Below are 22,372 nucleotides of genomic sequence, written 5' to 3' on the forward strand. Positions count from 1 at the left end.
GTCTATATACAACAGCACTAATTCTTTTACAAATTTGTTCCATTTATCTTACTCTTGAACTTTCAACATGTGACCATTCACTGCCATTTACTGACATGATATGTTCATATTGTAATAGAGGAAACATCTGACCAAGCTGCTAAGAAATGATTGCTGAAGTTGTAATTTAAGCACCAGCCTGGTAACTTCAGGCAAGACAATTATTTTGCTGACCTCCGTTTCTCCCTGTAATTGAGGGCGATGGTATGTCTCTGACAAAGCTACTATAAATTGAAGAGAGGCATTGTTGTTACTGCACTTTAATCTCTAGCAGAAGGGTACAGGGCTCTAAATTATAAAACCTAGCTTATTAGCATGTGATATCTTTCCCTGTTTGGTGGCTCCTGATACAGAGTTTAAACTAGTTAGATTCAAAGGAAATCCTAAAGCACCTTATCATAGACCCCTCCGGATTTACTGTTCCAGCTTTCAAACTCAGTGTACTCAAGACCTCTTATGTGTGGCCCATATCATCTCAAAAAAAAAAAAAAATCAAAATTACCTCTTATTTCTTCTGCTTCTTTTATCGCAGCCTACACACTGAAATGTTTTGCTGAATTATTTCTTATGGCTTTAGGTTTGGTGCCCTTTCTAAACCTACATTTTTAGATCTCTCCTTATCTTCCTGTGATTCTTTTCCTTTGCACTTCTTCATTGTTATTTCAAGGAGGCAGAGACTCTACTCTTGAAAACGTTGCCTGTCCATTTCTTCTATTCAAGACAAGCTATAGTTTTAGTCACAGCAGTAGATGCCATTAAACTCCAAGCAAAGCTTAGCAAGGACCTATTGTGTAAAGTGACTTGTGTGGTGACCCCTGGCTAAGCAATGTGTAGTGTGTATGTATTAAGTGTTGACCTAAACTTTTAGCTGGTGTTGGTGTAAACATAACTATAATAGTTCCAGGCACTGGTGTGTGCAAGTAAACAAGCCCCAAAGAGAATCTGTGTCCAATGATCTTATAGTCCATCCAGAACATTTTTGTAAGGTCTGAAGAGGATGAATGTGTTCATGCAGGTAGATGCCTCCCCATCCTCTCCTGCCCACTACCACCAATGATGTAACACTATCACATTTGAGGATAGTCCATATTGTCAGGGAAAAAGGCCCTCAAACCAGCACTGCTAAGGGAAGGCCTCCTGAAGCTTTCAGAATTGTGTAGTGATGACTCATGGCCAGTTTGCCAACACTCGAGAACAAACCTGTGCTGTTTCCCTTGGACAGTCTTCCTTAGGTTTGGACTCACCTACTAATTTCTTTTTAAAGTTATCAGTGAAATGAATATTTCAGAATCTTATGGCACATAGAAGCAAGAGGTCAGGTTAAAACAAGGTAGAAAAAAAAACACAAAGTTCCTACTCTTTCTGGCAAACCCAAGCCAAGCAGGCGCTCTGCTGACTCAGCTACTGGCTAAATTAATTCCTGGGTCTCATCCCTTACTCCCACCATTGGGTTGGGAAAGATTCAGGATAACAAGCTAATCTCCTGTTTCATATTCAAGAGAAGACTTTAAGTTAACTGAATGAAGTGATCATTTTTATCTACTGGAAAGGAGAATTTGATTTCTGTTGCCTATTAATTTTTCAAAGAATTATAAGGGCTATATAGCATATCACCTTAGGTACATAATTATAATGAAACTTTATATGTACTTTTTGTTATTAAAATAGGTATAATTAGGTAGGCTGACTTCCCTTATAATTATATCTTTAAATTTTTATTTCCAGCACAGACTATTGTTAATATTTTATGTGAACTGTTTTATTTTGGATGAAGATTTTTGACAATTCATAACATGTTGTCAGATACATTCCATTTATAGCTTGCCTAAATTATATTTGAATGTAGGAAAATGAATATTTTAGTCCATTTTGGGAATGTATTCTGTGCCATTGTCTTGGATGAAATGTAAAATATCTGTTTTAGAAATACTATAGTAGATCCATATTAAGTAAATATTGATATTATTGACAACCAAATAATTATATGATATAAAATATGAATATTAAAATAAAATTTTAGCCATTTTGAAAACAAAGTATTTTGCATGTCTAAAAGATAAACAGCATGTTTTATTCCCTTTAAAATTATATGAAAAATCAAAAACTGCAGAATTTATATTTTTAATATGTAGAAGGAAGCATATCTTGCTATGTTAAAGGTTTTTGTTCTGTATGTAAAGTATAGATATTTTCTACATTATTAGAGAAAATATAGGAGCAGGCTCCACTGCCAACTTAATAAGTGGATGAAGCTTAAAAGACCAGAGAAATAAATGTCCATTGAAAGTGTATCTATATTTTTCCTTGCTTATATTAATGTCAAGCATGTGATATAACCTACCTACTCAGGGCACGGTGAGTTCTTAAAAAAATCACTAGTAATTATGGGTAAGTTTTTCAGGGTTAACAAAGGCTGCACCAATTTAAATCTTAACTTCTGTCAAGCTCCCCACTTCTTGAAGGATTCTCGATAAATCTGACTTTTCCTTAATGAAAACCTCCATTACTAGCGACACAGCCCACAGCAGAGGAGAACCTACTCTCCTGAGGCCTATGCTCCAGGACAGAGGGAAAACAGAGGATGAGGGAGAGGCCCTGTGCTGTGAGGAAACGCCATTTTCTGGTTTCCTCACTAGGAAACCCTCTAGGGCTGGCCTTCACTAGAGGTGATGTGCAATTTGGAAGTGAGGTAACAGCTCTTTTAATACAGACAGTTTGGAAGGTAATACTATTAGTTGTTGTTGTTCACTTCACGGCCCAGCATTTTCTCAGGAATTGACTCCTTGTTGAGGACAAGCCAGAGCTGGCCATCTGGGAAGAGAGAAGGCAATGGGGAGAGGGACAGTGACCGGCAGGCAGGGTTGTGTGCATGAAGACTTCTGAAATTAATGGGAGGGAACAAAAAAATAGAGCTAATACAGATCTGAAAATGTATCTCTGAATATACTCTTGCTTTTTTTCTTCCCTGTTTGAAAAGGCTTTAGTTTTACTTGGTCCAAGGCTGGAGTGGTTACAAAGCTGCCTAGTGGTTTGAGAGGTTTAGGCAGAGGTCCTGAGGCTGGCTGGGGTGGAGCAGTCCCCCTGGAAAGTGAAGAGACCTAGTCATGCTTGAGAGTGATGCTCAAAGAGATACTCGCCCAGAGATGGCTGGGGCACTTCAGCCAGCCTATGGAGGTTGGTCAGGTGCATGTCTGTGTTCTTGATGAATTTTACCTCCTCATCCAGGAAGTAGGTTTCTAAGAAATCACAGAGATGAGGGTCTGTGCAAACAGAACCCAGGGAATGAAGACCCAAGAGAGCCTGGTGTGGGTTCTTCTCCAAGGCCAAGGCAGCTTCCATTGCAGCCTGGATTTTGCTCCACTCATCTTGAGATGGCTGCTGCACATTCTGGAAGAGTGCGCCACCCTGGATGGTCCTGCAGCTTAGGAGGCACTTGGCACCTTCGCTCTTCTCCTGGACCAATAACTAGAAGAAGTGGCCAGCCCACACTCTCCAGAGCCAGGTCATCCTCATCAAAATAGTAACCCAGAAAGAGGTAGGTGTAGGAGGCTGGCAGGTACTAGATGACCAGACAGTTCACAGCAGCTTCTACTTCAGTGGAATAATTCTGAGGAACCCGAGAGGGCATGACTGATCTGCAGTATGGAGCTAACTGAAAAGAGATGGTACTGGCTGGCCGGAGAAGCTAAAGTGTAGGCAGAGTTTTCTTTCCCATCTGCCACTCCCCAAACAACCGACAGAGAGACTTAATATTAATTATAAATGCTCAGCTGTTCAGGCTCATTTTTTTTTAACTAGCTCTTATAATTTAAAGTAACCCATTTCTATTAATCTATGTACTGCCTGGAGCTCATTTTACTTCATGTAGGTACTTCCCAAGCTGCTTTTATGCTTCTCATGGTATCTCCTAGCAACTCCTCCAACTCTACCCTCCTTCCCAGCATTCTCTCTGCCCTCAAAATCCTGCCTAGCCATTGGCCGGTCAGCTTTCTTATTAACAATGACAGCAATACTATTTACAGTGTACAAAGATTGTTCCACAGCACTAAAGGCCACACAAGGAGATGGTCCTGGAGGCTGGGACTGGAGAGAGACTGGAAGGTGGCTAGAAGCTAACAAGAGGAAGCCCTAGCTAGGTCTGTTTCTTCCAACCACTGTTGAAGCAAGACAGATCCATGGGGCCTCCAAGACACTGCTCTATACTCTTGCTTTTTAATAAGGAATTTATTCTTGATCATTAGCAGAGATATGGAGACACTGGGAAGCTGTTTTTCTTAAGTGGTTCTTAGCTCTTGCCATTGGTGCATTCTCAACCCCTTTTAACACCAGTGTAAACCTGAGTGTTTGATTTAAAATAAAATAAAATTAAATTAAATTAAAAATGTCCTTTCTTTCTGGTATATAGAGAAATAATCGAGAGAGCAAGCTTCTAGTTCAATTAAAGAAATTGAACAGTACATTTAATTTCCTGACTACCAATTTCCATTGACCTTGTTTTTGAAGCTTTGGTGTAAGGCCCTCAAATTACAATGATCTAGAGAAAAAGGAACAAGGAGATCTCATCACGTCTTCAAAGGGTCCTTATGCAGGCAGCAACATTGATAACCCATGGGTTAAAGACAAATTTGACAAGAGCATACAAGATCAAAAACTAAAATTAATTACCTGTCTTTGTGAAGCAAACGAGTTTATTAAGGCAAGGTTTTCACAGATTTAAACCCATAAATTGAGAGAGAAAGACAGGACAGCAGTATGTGCCCTGAAATAGGCACAGGCTTCTCAAAGAAAGCAGCTGTCTTTAGGACTAGAAGATATGTTAAACAGCTTGTAAGAAATGGTCGCTTTGTGGGTTTTTTGTTTTCTTTCTTTCTTTTCTTTTCTTTCTTCCTTTCTTTGTTTCTTTCTTTCTTATTTTTTGATAGCCTATCTATGTCTTTTTTAAAAAATAAACTTTAAGGTCTAAATCTGTATCTAATTTCTGGGTTAGACAGTTCCCTGGAACTTTTCCTCCCAATTTCCCTGACCATGGGCAGAGTGGTGGTTACTATCACCTTGCCTAATGAGTAGGATCGCTGTAAGAAAGAAATTCTGACACTTTCAATCACTCAATTAATATGTAGTCTCCAGTAGAATATTCTGTGGTATCCCAAGCTCTGCAAGGTGATAATACATCTCCTGAATAGTTTTTCCTTTGTTCTTTGGGGGAAGTGGAAAGTACTAAGAAAACTATCTGGCTATTCCTGAAATTAATGATATGGATATGCTGTGGACTGTTTTGTGGCAGATACCACTTCGAGTTTAAGAAATAGTTACTACTATCTTTGGATTATCACCATAAAGGCTCATAGGTCAAAGATATATCCTCAAACACCCATGATTCCTTTGAAACCATGTTCTTCTCAGTCACTAATCCTGCACTGTCCATTTAAGAACAATATGTATTAACACAAAGTTTCTTTCCCTCTACCATGGTGTATTTGTGATGGCTACTGTATCTTTGAGGTAGAGAAGAAATTCAAGTACAAGATAATCCCTCAGAATCATTGCATCAAAAAGTAACTTTCTGTTTCATTTACTTAAAAAAGACAAACAAAAAACTGTGTGCGGATTCAGTGCATCTCTGATGAACTCTGAGTCACCCATAAGGCATCAGTTTTGAATTAAGGGAAGAAATAAAAGCACTTAGCCTTGAAAGAACAAGACTCACTTTGAATTCTCTGCTTCATGCCTGTATTCCATCCATCTGTTGTGTGAGTCTGAATCAGCGTCTGACTAGAGGCTGTCTTCCAAATCTCTCTCTCTGTATGTATATCTGTCTCTCTGTGTGTCTATCCCTGACGAAGGGCTCTGTTTTGGCACAGAAAACACACCATGGGATGGAAAGAAGGGGACTACAGATCTTTAACAGTTGTACAAGGGGTTAAGTCACTGATTTCAATTGACCCCAACTAACCCAGACCTACAAGCATCACTGTTTGTCAACCAACATCCTAATATGTGTTTAGCATTTATGGTGGATATTTATTTTAAAATATTGCTTTGAACCTCTGTATCTGCTGCCTTCAGCAAATGATACACATGCATTATCTGGGTCAAGTGCATGGAAGAGTATGTAATTTAAGATTCCAGCTATGCATTAGCTTAGGGGGTCACAGTTGATTTAATGGGAAATCAAGGCAAGTAAGGTTGATTGCTACATTGTTCTCTTCAAAGTAGGCTAAACAAATGGGCTGAGTACACAATAAGACAGCACTCTAAAGTGACCCCAAGATGTGTTATTAACTCTGACTGTGAGGTCCTGCAAAAGTTTCAGTCTCTTAGAATATAAGAGGTATTTTTATAATATCGAACTACCATACAACAGTGATAAGACTGAAAAAAGAGTTGCTCCTTTGTTACTTCTGTATCAAAATGATGCAAGTTAGGCAACTTGAAATGAATGTTGTGGCTAGTGTATGTGAGAGCTGGCAGGTCCTGGCTTGGGGATGGAGGTTGTTAGATTTTCAGAGATTGTTTTGAGTGGTTGCTAAGCAGAGCTATTATTACATGATAACTTGTTAAATTTCATAAATTTACAAATAAAGTGTAATTTAAATATAAGTGATAAGCCCTTAAGACACCTTCCTAATTATTTGGCTGCATATCACTCTTTTACAGGATTGGCTTTACTGGTACACTGTGGGGTGCTTCCTCCACAGTCTGATTTCATACTGTGGCTTCAAATTGTCCATGATAAGAGACTGGATACCACAGAAATAGGTAGACACTACAGATTACCACATCTCTACCCTGCCCAGAGCTACTTGCCAGACATCTACTTATACCTAAGCTTAGTCAGAGATTGATGGATACTTCCACAGCATATTTTAGCCAGTATATCTCAAATGGTAGTTCTTATAGGCCTGAGTTTCTTAACTTTGCTGGATGAGCTGTACTACCTGTGGTCCCTCCTATGGCCCTCTCAGGTTCTTTTACAAAATAATTGTTTCATATGCAAAAATTTCAGATCCAGTTCCCTAGTTCACTATAAAGTATAGAAGAAATAAACACAATTTTTCTTTGCTATTGTAGTTTATTTTCACATTGAAAAAAAAGTGAACACTTATAATATTAACAGCAAAAATAAAGTCCTTCACTGACATAAGAAAAAAATGAATGGTGATTTAAAAAATATACTCTGAGAGGCCATGTTCACTCTCATATTCCCAACACTACTTCTAATATAAGCTATAGATATGTAATAGATGATTCTGAGGCAATATTCTAAATTGCACGATGGCTCCTGTTCCCTATAACTTCTTTAAAGCACTGCTTTCTGTAAGGCTCATATTATTTACTCCCACACAGAAAAACACCCACCAATTTTCAACTCTGCTTTTCTTATTAAATAGAATCATTGAAATATCTTAACATGTCTAGTCTCTATTAGAATAGAGAAACTTTGAGATGTCAAATTATTTTCCTTCCTTGAGTAGCTCTAGAAGCCAGGTGTTCTTTTTCATAAAGTCATCATATTTTCATTGTCCCCCTGACCCAGCTCTGCCTCTAAAACCACCAAGAGGCTTTGAGGGTAGGAATTCACTGCTGTCCATCAGGTAGAAATGTTAGCTTTCCTTTTGCAGACTAGTCGAAAAATGACTGAAAAACAAGTCAATGTCTTTCACTAGGAAACCTTTCAGCATCTTAAAATTAAAACAGTTTATTAGTTTTTAAATAAGGCAGCATATGTAACTGTCAAAGCACATGGAGTCTTTTTTGATGGTGTGCTTGGTATTAAGATTGTTTTCTCTTGTAACTGTCAATTTGTAAGTTTTAATATAGTGAACCTGCAGGCCATACTATAATAGATCCTCAGAATAACACACATTATAGCAAAATAACGCAGAATGACATTCCTGCCAAGCATATTTATAGAATGGAGTTTATATAATACAAGACATCTCACTCCAGAAGTAGTGTTCCTTCTGTAGCTCTGCAGCTTTCTCGGCATTATTCCTTAATAATACTTAGGAGAAAATGGTCATAACAAGTTAATAGGCCTAAGAAACTATTCAGTTTGGGGAGTCTTTTTTTAAAGATTTATTTATTTATTATTATTATGTATACAGAAGAGGGCGCCAGATCTCATTACAGATGGTTGTGAGCCACCATGTGGTTGCTGGGAATTGAACTCAGGACCTCTGGAAGAGCAGTCGGTGCTCTTAACCTCTGAGCCATCTCTCCAGCACAGGAGGGGAGTCTCATTGGAGCAGTAAATTCTAGGGAAGTGTAGCATAGGAAATGTGTGTGAATGACCGGTGTGAGTGCTTCCAAGTTATCCCCAATAATTGAATTTCACTTATTACTATTGCTGCCTGACACTTTTTTTCCATAGTGAAAATGGCTTGTGGGGCTGCAGCTCAGAAGAGCTGGACTGACACACTTAGTTAGGTGTCTTCCTGATGAACTGATCAAGGGATTGTCAGGCACATCTACAGTGTACACTGAATGGTGTACCGATGAGATGACAGCCCACAGGAGACACTCAGACCTTTATGCTTTCCACCCCTCAATTTACCGTGAAACAAAAGTTAAAGCCATTGTGGCACATTGATAAGCATGGTGCTGTGAAGTTACAAAGATGAATCTAAAGAAACGCACAACCAGTGAGGAAAACATACAATCACACACACACACACACACACACACACACACACACACACACACACACACATCAACTCTTTGTAGTGAGTATAGTGCGGTTTGTGTCATACCAGTTATGATGTGTGGTGATATTTTATTTGTACTGAAATGTGATTTTATTTGTATATTAATGAAGTTGCCTTGGGGTCAGAGCAAGCCAGAGCAGAAGCTGGGCGGTGGTGTTGCACGCCTTTAATCCCAGCACTTGAGAGGCAGAGCTAGGCAGATCTCTGTGTGTTCAAGGATACAGCCAGCATGGAGACACACGCCTTTAATCCCAGGGAGTGAGAGCAGAAAGAGAAAGATATATAAGGTGTGAAGACCAGAAACTAGGAGCATTTGGCTGGTTCAGCATTTGGCTGGTTAAGCTTTTAGGCTTTGAGCAGCACAGCTCAGCTGAGATTCATTTGGATGAGGACACAGAAGCTTGCAGTCTGAGGAAACAAGACCAGCTGAGGAAATTGGCGAGGTAAGGAAGCTGTGGCTTGTTCTGTGTCTCTGATCTTCCAGCATTCACCTCAGTACCTGGCTCAGGTTTGATTTTATTAATAAGACTCTTTAAGATTCATGCTACAATGGTGGGAAACAGAAAGAAATAAGTAACTTGTTTTTCAACCTGAGGCGAAAAAGAGAATGCTCCACTGAGAAGGTAATTCTTGAGCTGAGTTTTATAGTTGTCAAGTTTTCTTGTGAAATATCAGAAGCTTCCAAAAGAAATAAAGGTCTTTCCCTTATCCCACAGTTCCCCCACTCCTGTTCCCAGCCCATTTAGGAGCTCTGATAATAATCTGTAATGAAGCCTTACTCAAGATCACAGTAGTAATGTAGAGGCCAAACCTGGAGACATCTTTCTAGATGCAGAGGGCTCTTAGGCTGCTGGGCTCCTGGGTTCTTGTTCATGGGAGGAAGACAGATGTGAATTGTCTTCCTGGAAATCTATACCTTATAAGCATTATTGATTTTATTAAAGGAAAATTGACTAGTTGGCTAGTTGACTGACCCCATGGTGGAGATAGTTTGGTAATATTTTTAATTTCCTTTTTGTAATATAATTAGTAGTAACATTTCCCCCTTCCCTTTCTTATCTTCAAACCACCCCATATATCCCTCACTGGGCTCTTTCAAATTCAAGGCCTCTATTTTTCATTAATTGTTTCATATATAGATATATGTTCATAAATAAATAAATACAACTTCTCAGTCTGTGTAATGTTGCATTTATGTATGTATTATATGTATGTATATCTTGGGGGCTGACCATTTGATACTGGATAACCAATTGGTGTCTTATTCCCTGGGAAAGACTTATCTTGAAGGATATGACCTGATCATGTGTGGACTATTGACTCCTGACTGATTGTTGATTCTGGCTACAGTTGGAGAATGGGCTATCCATTTTAGTGTGCATAGGGAAGAGATTTAAGATAACTTACCCAGAGATGTCATCATTCATTATGTAGTGTTTCATATCAACACAGATGATTTGTTATTGGCCAGACAATGATACTATGACTGTTTTGAGCTTTATGCATTCTTTATTAGGTAAGTTTTATTTCCCTGAGTGTTTTTGTTGTCTGTGTCTTGTTGGTTTTCTTTTCTTTAACCCTACAGTTTTGTTAGCCTGGGGTTCTGAGAGTATACTAACAAAGAGAAGTTGTGTTCTAGTTCATCATCAACTCTGGTATCTTCCGGGAAGCTCTGGGAAGCTCTGGGAACCTCTGTCTCTATGGAGGCATAGCTTTAATGCTACACTCCACATTTGGGACTTTCTGTTCCAAGTAAAGAAGAGAAACAGAAGGGTAAAGAAAGCATTATATTTTTATTATTCAGAGCTTCCAGTTAGGAAAGAACAATGTTTGAGCAAGCATTGAACAATATTTTATATAATGGTTCTTTTAAGAGCAGCCTTGAACTAAAACCAAATACCTTTGTTTAAAGTTTAAAACATTCAAGGTTTAGTTACTCTTTCAGCAAAACTGCTTTTAGTAACTGGGGCGTTGCCAGTCACTGGTCCCAAAGTCCTAGCCCTTGTAAAATACTTGTTTCCTATTATGTGCACTGGGTTTTAGGCCAGGGGAATTTATAGAACATCATGAACTAAGTATTTTCCTATGGCACACGTAACACTTTCTAGCCTGAAATCCCCACAATTGCCGTTAGGTGAGGTGCAAACAACCTTAAGCATCAACACACACACACACACACACACACACACACACACACACACACACAGAGAGAGAGAGAGAGGGGGGGGGGGGAGAGGGAGAGAGCGAGAGCGAGCAGAAATAATACAGATTCTAAAGACACAGAAGAAAATGCACCTATTTCCAGTATGACCCTCATTCTAAGTAGCTATTCATATATGTTTTGGGGTCATCTTTCATAATGTCATGTTTTGAGGACTACAAGAAGAATAGTATAGAAATTAAGAAAGAGAAAAAAACAGAAAGGTAGGATAAGTACTGCTGAGTGCTTGCATCATGTCCCCTTGGTGGCTGATCTGCTTTGTCCTGTGTGACTCACCTAGGAGGGCCATGTTTCCAGGCCTGTTCTAAAGCACAGGTCAGGTGGTGTGGTGACGCTCAGAGTGCCTTAAATTTCTTGTCTTATTTTGTTTATAGCTCTTTGGAAGATCCTAAGGGAGGTTTAACAGCTTTCGGTAGCCAAGCAGTGTCAGGCCAGACTTCCTCATTTAACCTGGGTCTGAAGCTGGCACCCAGGGCCTGGTGCTGTGTAGAGTTGGGACAGGACCTTCCATGTGTCACACTCCCTGACATGAGGCTGTGGTGTTGCTTCAGGTGATTTCAGATCCAGAGTGCTCTGAGGGATCCTTGTGACCATTTTCTGAAAAACCTGAATTCCTTTGGTTGTTCTGCAGCCAATTACAGGGGCAACTTAATGCTTTTTTACTTAAAGGAGTTGTAAAGTTATATTTCCCGGCAGGTGTGGATATTTTTTTCAGTACACAGTCCTTATAACAATGAAGGTTCAACGTTTCATTTGTTCATTCAGAACCTCACTTCTCTAGCATAGTCCAAGCTGGTCCTACCACTTTTTCTGCTGGCAGTCTCTAAGAAACCTTGCCCTAAGGTGACCAGAAACCTCTTTAGGTCTTGTTAAATGGAAAATATATATTGCCTTGGGAATACATAAATCAATAAACATCTAGATCTATCTGTTCCTACTTTTTTGAGGTTAAATTTGAGTTTAAGAAGCTCTGTGTTTGTACTTAAGAGTGGTGTACATTTGAAAGGAAAAAGGGAATGAATATAGCACACTCAGCTTCTAGGTTTAGTTGGATTGTTCTCTGCACTCTGGTGAGCACCATAAGTCTGCATTGTGTTCCCAGGATATAGAGCCTGGCACTTCTTTGAGGACTACTAACCACTCTGAGCTTGGTGTTTCCCATCCAGTGCTCTGTGCTCAGGGAGTCTGAGGTGCCTCCAGAGAACCTGACTGGGAAAGACTCACTCACCATGCTGGCATTGGGGGTGGGGGGGGCTCTGGACAGAGAAGAGAAACTACAGTAGTGAGCCTTCACAAAGACAAGAATGCTGAAAGGAAGAGCCACCTCACACCCCACCCACCTAGTGATTTTGTCATTTGTTAGCAGCAGCAATCTTCTCAAGATGCAGTTAACCCACACCCAGAATCCCCTTCACTGTAGGCTCTCCAGCAGAACTGGCCAGGGTCATGTAGGGATGGAGTAGAGGTTTGTGGATTGGAACACTATTCTTGAAGCCACTGTGGCTGCAGGATGGCTGACTATGTAAGGTGTTATTCTCAATGGGACTGCACACAGAAACTGAATCTTCCAACCACACACCAGAGCAAAGCCTTGAGGACAAGTAGGCTATTGTTGCAAGATTCTTGCTGTTGAGACATAAAGAAATATGTTTACCTCAGATATGGAGAGCACCAACCAAGCATAGAAAAGATTCCACAAATGTAACTGGGTGCACCAGTGAGTTTATTAGGCTCACTTACCAGAGCATGGGCAATCAAAGGCAGCTACACCATCCACAAGTCTCTGAACAACTTAGGGGATCTGCACCACCTAAGAAGCACAGATGACTAATTAAAAATTGCACCACTGAAGAGTCCATTGGGAAGACTACTGACAGGAACACTGCTGGGTTTGGTCAAGACCACTCTTGTGGGACTGTCAGCCTGGAGAATCTCACCTAGCTGAGGCAGACCTTTGCAAAGAGTTCCACACTGACAACTATTTCCCCCATATATAAACTTAGAGAAGGGAAGTGAAACCTTATAAGGATGGTTTTCAGGCTCTTGATCATATGAGCCTGTGAATACCCCTACACTCTACACGAGGGAGTATTACTATGTCATATCTCCTAGGGATCACCAGGCAATGACCATAGCCACTCTGATGAATGACAACATTGGTCACATCCAACCAAGAGGTTAATTACTATATACTACTGTTCATACTATATACTACTATATACACTAGTATATATACTATATGTTACTATACAGCTATGTACTACTGTAATATAACATCTCACACACTTGTACTATTTAATGCCCTATAGATACTGCCCAAGCTGCTGCAGCTAGATTGGGGGGGGCACTCCTCATTATAGGCACATGAGTCTGAAGGCAGAGGGATATCTTGGGACCACTGGAAAGCTTTGTTCTATCATCAGCCCCTTGGTGATCCAGAGCCACTCTGTCTCTCCTTTGCCACTCATCTGAGGGGAATCAGGCAACCAGGAAAAGGTTTCATTACTGACAAATGTGTTGATGGTTTAAAAATTAGAGCCTGTGGACCCCCACCCCCAATTTATAGAAAGATCATGACTGAGAGTTCCCCTGTGTTTAAAGGCTCCGGTTGGTGTTGTAAACCTGGGAGAGTGGGGCCTAGAAATGAGGCAGATTGCAGTCTCTTGTGATAGACAACTTTATTCAGAGCATCAGGCAGTTTATGTTCCAAGGGTTCAGATGAATCACACAATAAAGTATATAATCACAAGGACAAGACATATGTGGTAAAAATCGTTTTTCTGTAGAGGTCAGGTTGCATTCGAATCCACTGGGAGAAATCAGAGACTTAGACTCAATTCAAATTTAGGTTAAATGAATTTATTCTTACTGCTAGTAGAAGGACAGCAGCTTTAGAGCCTGGCCACGTGCAAGAGGAATTAAGGTGAGGGCTTTTAAGGCATACATCAGAAAGGTGTGTATTCCACCCATCCATGGAATCCACAGTTGGGCAGGAAACTTGTTTTACTTCCCTCAGATTCTTACTTTCCTACTATATAGTAATAAAAAGACCATTTCATTGTTTGCCCATAGTGGTAGTGAGCTTTACAGAAGCAGTGGCAGCTGTTAATACCTCACAGCCCATTATGTCACCTGCAGACCGCCTGGATCTCCCAGGCATGCCAGAGTAAAAGGTCAATGGCCCTTAAGGGATGCCAGGCTCCATTAAGTTCCTTTGGTCATCACAGGGGACTTGTGTAAACTATTACTCGGGTCTGAGCACTCTAATGACTGGGATAGAGTAGTTCATTTCTCTGGGTAGGCAAAAACACAATGCCACCAGGTTAGGGCTGGCTGTCATGTTCTCACAGAGGCACATGAATAATAACAGCTGAAGTAAACTCACTCCTATCCACTCCACTTGGGAGGAGCATGAAAATGTTGTACCCGGTTCACTAAATCCCCAGAGACCACCAAAGAGCCAGTTTCTGATGCAAGCACATAAGGGTCCTTTATTGTCAGGTTCAAACCTGGGCCACCACCCAGATGGAGGAAAATACAGCAGTGGTGGCGGGCCCAGGGGTAGAGAGTTTTATAGGGAACAACCACAAGCTGGGAATTACATGCTTTGGCAACTTGGGATTGGGTAAAAGGGATATGAGGCAAGGTGATTTTTTGAAACTGTTGGTCTAGATTTTCAGCGTGAAACCACATTTGAAACTATTGGGTTGAACTTTTTGGTGGGGAACCACAACTTGCTGGGCAGGATTATCTGGGCTGCTCAGCAGAATTATCTAGATATCTTCAAGGGCCATAAACTGCAGTCAGAATGTCTGCAGGAGCATACTGCCCTGTATCTGTTTGAGTTATCATGTCGTATATCTGAGATCCTTCCTGGAACTGAGTATAGCAGGTGGTCTAAGATGGTGGCCCTACCTTAAGATGGAGTCTGTATTGCCTTCACAAACACACGTTCCAAGAACAGTTCTGTGTTTTGAAGAACCTGAGATCATCAGACTCTTGTCACGTTTGGAATTTTCTCACAGGCACTCAGAATCCCCTTGCACAACTTCATTTTGGGAGTACATTCCGACATTCCTGCTTACAAGAGAGCAAATCTAGGCTAGTTGTTAAGAACACAGATGTTTGCAAGCAGGCACCGAGTCCAGGTCCTGGTTGGTAAGATGGCTATGTGTCATATGTTCCATGTGTAAAATGATGGCAAGAAAAGCAGCTGCCTCAGAGGGTAAGATTGTATTTGGTGGGATATGGGAAGCTATTAGAATAACTGTTAACTTATGGTACCCACCCTAGTGATCCTGGAACTCAATTTTATAGACCAGGCTGGCCTCAAACTCACAGAGATCCACCTGTCTCTGCCCCCCAAGTGCTAGGATTAAAGACATGCACCACCACCATCCAGCCCTGTTATCATTTTTAATAAGACCTTTGGACTACATCTAGTCTCATGTTTTTTGTAGTGCTAAATATATATCAAACACTTTCCTAAGTGAGGAAACATTTAAAGTTCATGACAAGGCTGATAGGTGCTTTTAATATTCATGTTTTCTGATGAAAAAACAAACAAAACAAATGCACAACAACAAAAACCCAGGACTGAGTTCAATCACTTTCCCCAAGGTGACACAATGGCAGGCGGCAGAGCCGGGTGTGCCAGGGTTGTATACCAGTTCTGAACTAAACTGCTGGGTTGTTGTTGTCGTCTTCCATTTCTGAGTTCTTTCCACTTCTCTATCACACCTGCTTTGCCCTGTGAGGCTTGAATCTTCATTTTCTCTCAGCACCCCTCAAAGGCCTGCCCTTCTTGGTGGGAAGCATTGCCCTGTAGCAAGGAAAGCCTGGATCCCTCCCTCACCCATTCTTCTTAAGGGCTGAGCCTAAGTCTGCTGGGGAGGAGAGGCTCCTGGGGGGGGGGGGGGCACTCCAGGGCGTGTCTTCTGAGAATTATACAAAAACCAGGAGTAGCACCTTCTCCTCCCTGGAGAGAAGCTGACTGCTTACCATTAGCATCTCTAAAAGATTCACTTCCCCGTCTTATAGTTAGAGTATTCTTTCCCTTCTCTCTGTCAGCATTTCAGTCTCCTGCCTGGGAGTGCTAATAGGTAAATGCCTGATAGACCCTTGGTGTCTAAGACCGCATGCAGTAAGTGCCCTCTGAATCCTAAAAGGGACAAAGAGGCCCTGTGCAAAGCATGGTGATGTTAATTATGCAGTGATTTTTGCCAGACGGTCATTCTTTCTGCCCTAAAGTAACATGTGCTTCACAGGGAACCAGAGCTTTCTTAGAATGTCTTTCTAAGGCTCAGTTATTCCAGAAATGCTATCATCCACCCAGAAACCTGGTGCATTCAGGAAGACCCCTTTCATGGACCAGTTACCTTTGTCTGTCTGTATGCCCCTAGTGTAGTAATTACCCATTAAAATACTAATACAGCCTCCAGTGCCTTCCTGTGTTGCTCAAAGGGAACATTTGCCATATTGTATGTATAAAAATAACTCTAGAAACATATACTGCCACAAGACACATCAAAGGGATTTTGACAAGGACAAGACAGTGCATGAAATATAAAGATTTTGAACTTTTATGAGGCAGTTTAACTAGGAGTGGGGGAAGTACTTTATTTTTAATTTTCATGCGTTCAGAAAAGCAAATGAAATAAAATACATTTTCAATGGTTTCTTCTAATTATAAATAAAGGCCAACTTCTCTGGAACCTTTTAATATATTCAAGGAAGTGTTTGTACATTGGCTAATGAGTGCTATTATATTGAGGGGCACATTGCACATGAAGGATTGTGTCTATGCAGGAATGACCCTGCATAAATGCAGATGGCTTCATATTAGCTATAAGGGAATTAAGGATGAAATTCACTGCCCTCAGAGGTCTTCACAGGAAATAGCTAGCTATTGCTGTGCTTAAGTACCCGAGAGTTTATAGCACCATTAGGTCTATCCTATAGAAGTCCTTAAGAAACAAGTCAGCTCTCCATGTCCCTTTGGGAACAGGGAAACACTAGCTGTATGCCCTACACCACCCTGTGTGTGCGGAAGTGGGTCTTTAAATGAGTGCATAGAGACTGGAAACCCTTCAGAGATTTCTAGCTATTTGAACAAGCAGCTATCACAGAACCAAGCAGTTTGGCTGATCTGTCTGTTGTGTTTTTTTCCACAGCATGCTAGTTAACAAGTTGGAAAGAGGGGAGTTTCTTTGTCCCAGGTCTGTTTTCCCATCAAGAGGCTGTCAGTAGAAACTGCTGGAAGTCCAGGTAGACTCCACTTCCTCATTGGTTCTTCTGCTTTATCTGACCTTGTTTTGCTTTCATCTCTCTCTCTCTCTCTCTCTCTCTCTCTCTCTCTCTCTCTCTCTCTCTCATGACTGACAGCCTTTTGGTTTTTCATCTTTGTACCCAATTTCTCTTCAATTAATCTAAGTTATATTTTGACTAGAAATAGCATGAATAAATGACACACATCGACAATTTATAATTCTCCTTTGAGCCAATAATTTTAACCTTGCCTTCCATCCATTCTTTTCATGACAGATGCTCACTGTGATCACAATTGATTAATTTCCATTTCACTTCCTCTCTTTGCTTTGGTGAAACTACAGGGGGAAACACGGCCAAAAGATAAGACAGTAGGCAAATGAAGGAGGAGAATGGAGTCACCTACCAATTGGATGTCCATTCATTTATAAAGGCAGATGCCCTTTGGTGGTGGGATGGTGTAGCTGGAGACCTTCTCTCCAGCCCCTGCCAAGCCCTGTTAGTCCGACAGCCCACTTATAAAATAATTACTCAGACGCTTATATTATTTAAACTGCTTGGCCATTAGCTCAGGCCTACCATGGTCTAGCTCTTACTCTTATATTCAGCCCATTTCTATTAATCTATACTTTGCCATGTGACTTGTGGCTTACTGGTACCTTACATCTCCTTGTCCTGGTGGACAATTCTCCTCTCTGTTAGTCCCGCCTATACTTCCTGCCTGGTTACTGGCCAATCAGTGTTTTATTTATACATAGTGATATCCACAGCACTTCCCCTTTTCTTTTTTTTTTTTTTCCAAAAGGAAGGTTTTAACTTTCATATAGTAAAATTACAGATAAAAAAAACAACTATCAAGCAAGAATTGCAGTTATAATATCTAGTCTATTTATAATAACTAGTCTATTTGGCAAAATTAAAGAAGATATCTATCTTATATTTGTGAGTCTAAGGTTTCATATCTAACTCATCTTTTATCATAACTAAGGAAAATTGTAACTGTCTAGCTTCAACTACATCAAAGACCTCAAGGATATAGTATTACCTGATAAACAGGAGAAGGATGCAAGCAACTTTTGGGAGTCTTGCAGGGTAGACAGAGACAGCTGGCAGCCTGGACAGTCACCTAATGTTCCTTTGTAAAGTTCATCTGTCTTCAGCCCACAGGTCTAGAGTCTCTGACAGACCATTTTCAGAAGCAGGAATTCTGAAAGACCATCTTACTCTTGATGAGATTGAAGACTAGCAGTAATAGTTACAACTTAATATATATATACATATATAATCTTTGATAGAACATATTAAGTATTAGATTCAGGTTCTTTAAGATAGGACACCTTTTGGAATGATCTTTGTAACATGCCATTTATCCACACTCTAGACTTCTCTGGATTTTAGTATGTGTTTCTTGCTTGATATTGTTTGCACTGATTGTAATTCCATCTTATCTAGGTCATTATCCCTCATTACTCCTGGACAATATTTGATAATCATCCCTTTGTATATAGTCTTGTATTAGGTTAAAACCTTCTTATTTAGACAAAAGTAGGAGATGTAGTGGGTAGCCATCCCAGCTTTGATCTGGAAGTTCTAACCCCCATTGAGGCTTTGGTAATGGTCACACCCACAAGGCGGGGCTGGGAGAGGAAGCAGAAGACCCAGGATCAAGAGGAGAGGCTCTCTTGGTTCCAGGACCCTGGATGCTGGAGGTAGACCTAGCAGAGTTCTCCAGAGAACACTGCCAGACTGCACCATACCTTTCCCAGACCCTGCAACCTACCTATCCCTTCTATTGTATGTTACACCACTAAATAAACCTCCCTTTTAACTAAGTGGAATTGTGTTAATAATTTCACCAATAGGACGGGGCAGCATGTGCATTCTTTGTTAAGAAGGCGTTGTTCCTGTGCTTGGTGAACACAGATTGGCATAAAGGTGAATGTTCAGTGGATAGTTATAGGGGCGGGACCTGGAATGGAAGCAGCACCAGAAATAAGCACATACTGGCCCAGGCCAGTTCATTGTAAGAATATAATGAGCAAAGGGCACCTACCATCAAGAGAATAATTTAGAAAACTAGAGGAATAGAACAAGAAAATAGTCACACCCTAGAAATATGATACCCATGGGGTAATGCACTCAGGAGATGGGAATAAAATGACAGAGGTGCTTGTACAGTTGTGTTATCAGAGAGATACCAGACCAGCACAAAGGTTTTAGAAACACACAGTGTTTATTTTCTTATAAAAACAAAAAAAAGCACATCTTCTTCTGTGCTTGCCTGCCTGCTGGTTCACATGCATTTGGCACTTATATTATTCAGCACTTATATTATTCAATATTATTATATATCCCTTCATAGGTCTTCTCCAACCATTCCAGTTAAAACATTGTTTTGTGTCTTTATCTTTAGCAGTTTTATAGGGCTATTTATGAATAAACTCCTAGTTTATTCATATCCCCCATCATCCTGAAATTCTCTTTTGTTCTTTTTTCTTCAATTTAAATTAATTTTAGCCAATATCTAAAGACATAAAAATGTGTACATTTGGGAGCTACCATGTGATAGATATCTTTGCGTATGCATGCAGTCCATAATGTTTAAATCAGGAAAAACGAATCTCCTTCTCCAATGCTCATCATTTCTTTTTGGTGGAAAGATTGACTTGCTTTCTTCAGGCTTTGTAGATATCTATAGCGCATTTTTGGTACCTACAAGCATCTGACTGCAGTAATGCATCAAACTTCCATTTCTGTCAAACCATAGCTAGCCATTGATGTATCTTTCCCTATCCCTTCCATCCTGGGCTTCTGAACACCCTACCTACTGAATGTAGGAATGGTATTGTTGGACATAAAATGTTTTCTTTAAGACAAGTTGACTTCAGTACTGGTTTGCATAATGGCTATACTAATTTACATTCCCAGCAACAACCTGCAGAGGGTTCCATTCCCAATGCCCTCACAAGCATATGTTTCCTTTTGTCTTTCCAGTAGCTGTTCCGACTGGAGTGAGGTGGTCTCATTGTCACTTTGCTTTGAGGTTATACACATTTTACTGACCAGTTGACCTTTTTGTGTCTTCTGCTATGAAATGTCTATTTGGGTTGAGTATACATGTTCATCTTTCCATTTTATTTCTCAGTACTGGGGATTGGACTTGAGACCCTACCTATGTCCCCTGCCATTGACAATATCCCCAACCTTCTATCTGGCCTTGTTTCCTCAATTTGGAAATAGGATCTTGCTTAGTTGCACAGGTAGGCCTTGAACTTGACACCCTTCTGCCTCCCTGCTAAGTAACTGGAGAGAAAGGCCTACACCACCAGACTGAGGTTCATTGGTTGTTTTCTACCTTCTACTAACAGTAAAATCTTGTAGTTCTACTAACAGTAAAATCTTGTAGGCCAGGACATTCTAGTTCACTGCTACAGTTCCAGCATCTGGAATAAGTTTGACACATAATATATTATAATCAATTATATTTTCTTCAAGCACTGATAGAAAAATAAGCACAAACTAATTTGATTAAATGACTTCAAGTCTATGCTGGTAGCTGTATGCTATTGACAGCAGCAGATTTTACAGACAGGGCATTTCCAGGAATCTGTACTTTTGAAAGCCATCCTGGCTGTAGAATGAAGCTAGCTATGGAAGCAAAGGGGCTAAGAGATAATTGAGGCTGTCCTTCCTGCCTTCCCCACATCCACATGCTGACTTCAACCAGGGAAACAGCTGAGAGAATGGCATTGGAAATTGCATGAGGCAGAGAGAAAGAGCACAAGGTACTTGACTAAGGGAATGATTAGTTGATGGAGAAAGAGCATTAGATGATACCCAGCTGTCTTTCCTGTAGAACTCTGAAGAGACGGGTGTGCAAGATCTGCATTGGCAAATCTTCTGTGATAGATAGTAAAGGGCCTTGTCCAAACAGATAAACTCAGTGTAGGGAGAGTGGCGAAAAATGAAACCAGAAGAGTCGTAACATCTTAGGGTAGACAGATAAATGCATGGTTAGTTTTATAAATCTGAGCCAGTTTAATCCAATACTGAAATTAAAAGAATTAACAAAGTTAGGTTTTAGAATATAACTTTTCCTATATGTGAATTTTTTTTTTCCTGTTTCTCACTGCTTTTATTAACACTAGGCATCTTACTTTGGTTTCTCTTGCTGTGATAAAGACCATGACCAAAAACAACTTGGGGATTTGTTCAGCATTCATGTCCTGGTCACAGTCCTTCACACTTCCTAAAGGGAAGTCAGGGCAGGAACTTGAGGCAGGAATCTGGAGGCAGGAACTGATAAAAAGGCCATGGAGGAGTGCTGCTTATTGGCTTGCTCCTCAAAGCTTGCTTGGCTTGCTCTTATTATATAACCCAGGACAACTTGCCTAGGGGTGGCACTACCTCAGTAAGCTAGGCCCTCTTACATCAATGATTAATCAAAATAGTTCCTACAGACTTGCCTGTAGAAAATCCGCTGGAAACATTTTCTCAATGGAGATTCTTCTTCCCAGATAACTCTTAACTTGTATCAAGTTGACTAAAAAACTAACAAGAACAATAGGTCTGTAGTAAGAACGTTCATATTTAAGCAATACTATCTTGCTGACAAGCAACAAAAATATGTCCTCATAGAATAAATAAGTTATCTTGCAAATCCAAGGGTCAGTTTTGTGTCTTGCAAAATAAATATAATAGAAAATATTGACAGCATTATAATGACTTTTGATGCTTCCAGGTATCATTAATGAAGTTATTTTAAAAACCAACCACACAAACAGAACCTCATTTTTCTCCCCTGTCACTGACAGGATCCTGTAGCCCAATTAAGCATGAAAATTGCCACAAGTTTCATCAAAAGTTCCAGAAACTCAAACACCAGGTCATACCCCCTGAATTCATATTGCCTGAAGTTTCTGCTTCCAACTGCTCTGAGTTCATGAGAACCTCTAATTAGTGATAATTCTGTCCTCTTGATAGAGACACGGCAAAGCAAGATATTAAATGTATTCTTTTGAAGAAATAAAAAGTGAAGATTGTAAATTCTCAGTTTTCTAAAAGGAAGCATGGTTCACAAAAGGGATTAAAAATGATGTATTAGTGTGATTCCGTTTTCCGCCCCTATTCCCACTGT

At 40.2% G+C, this 22,372-nt stretch overlaps 1 protein-coding gene and 1 pseudogene across 4 annotated transcripts in view; one reads left to right on the forward strand and one right to left on the reverse strand.

The window, feature by feature from the left end:
- Immp2l (inner mitochondrial membrane peptidase subunit 2) overlaps positions 1-22,372 on the forward strand; it is an 854,797-nt gene that overhangs the window by 749,421 nt on the left and 83,004 nt on the right. The gene's annotated exons all lie outside the window — the stretch shown is intronic.
- LOC118595536 lies at positions 3,138-3,667 on the reverse strand (annotated as a pseudogene).

This window comes from Onychomys torridus, chromosome 14 (assembly GCF_903995425.1).
Source record: "Onychomys torridus chromosome 14, mOncTor1.1, whole genome shotgun sequence".
NCBI lineage: Eukaryota > Metazoa > Chordata > Mammalia > Rodentia > Cricetidae > Onychomys > Onychomys torridus.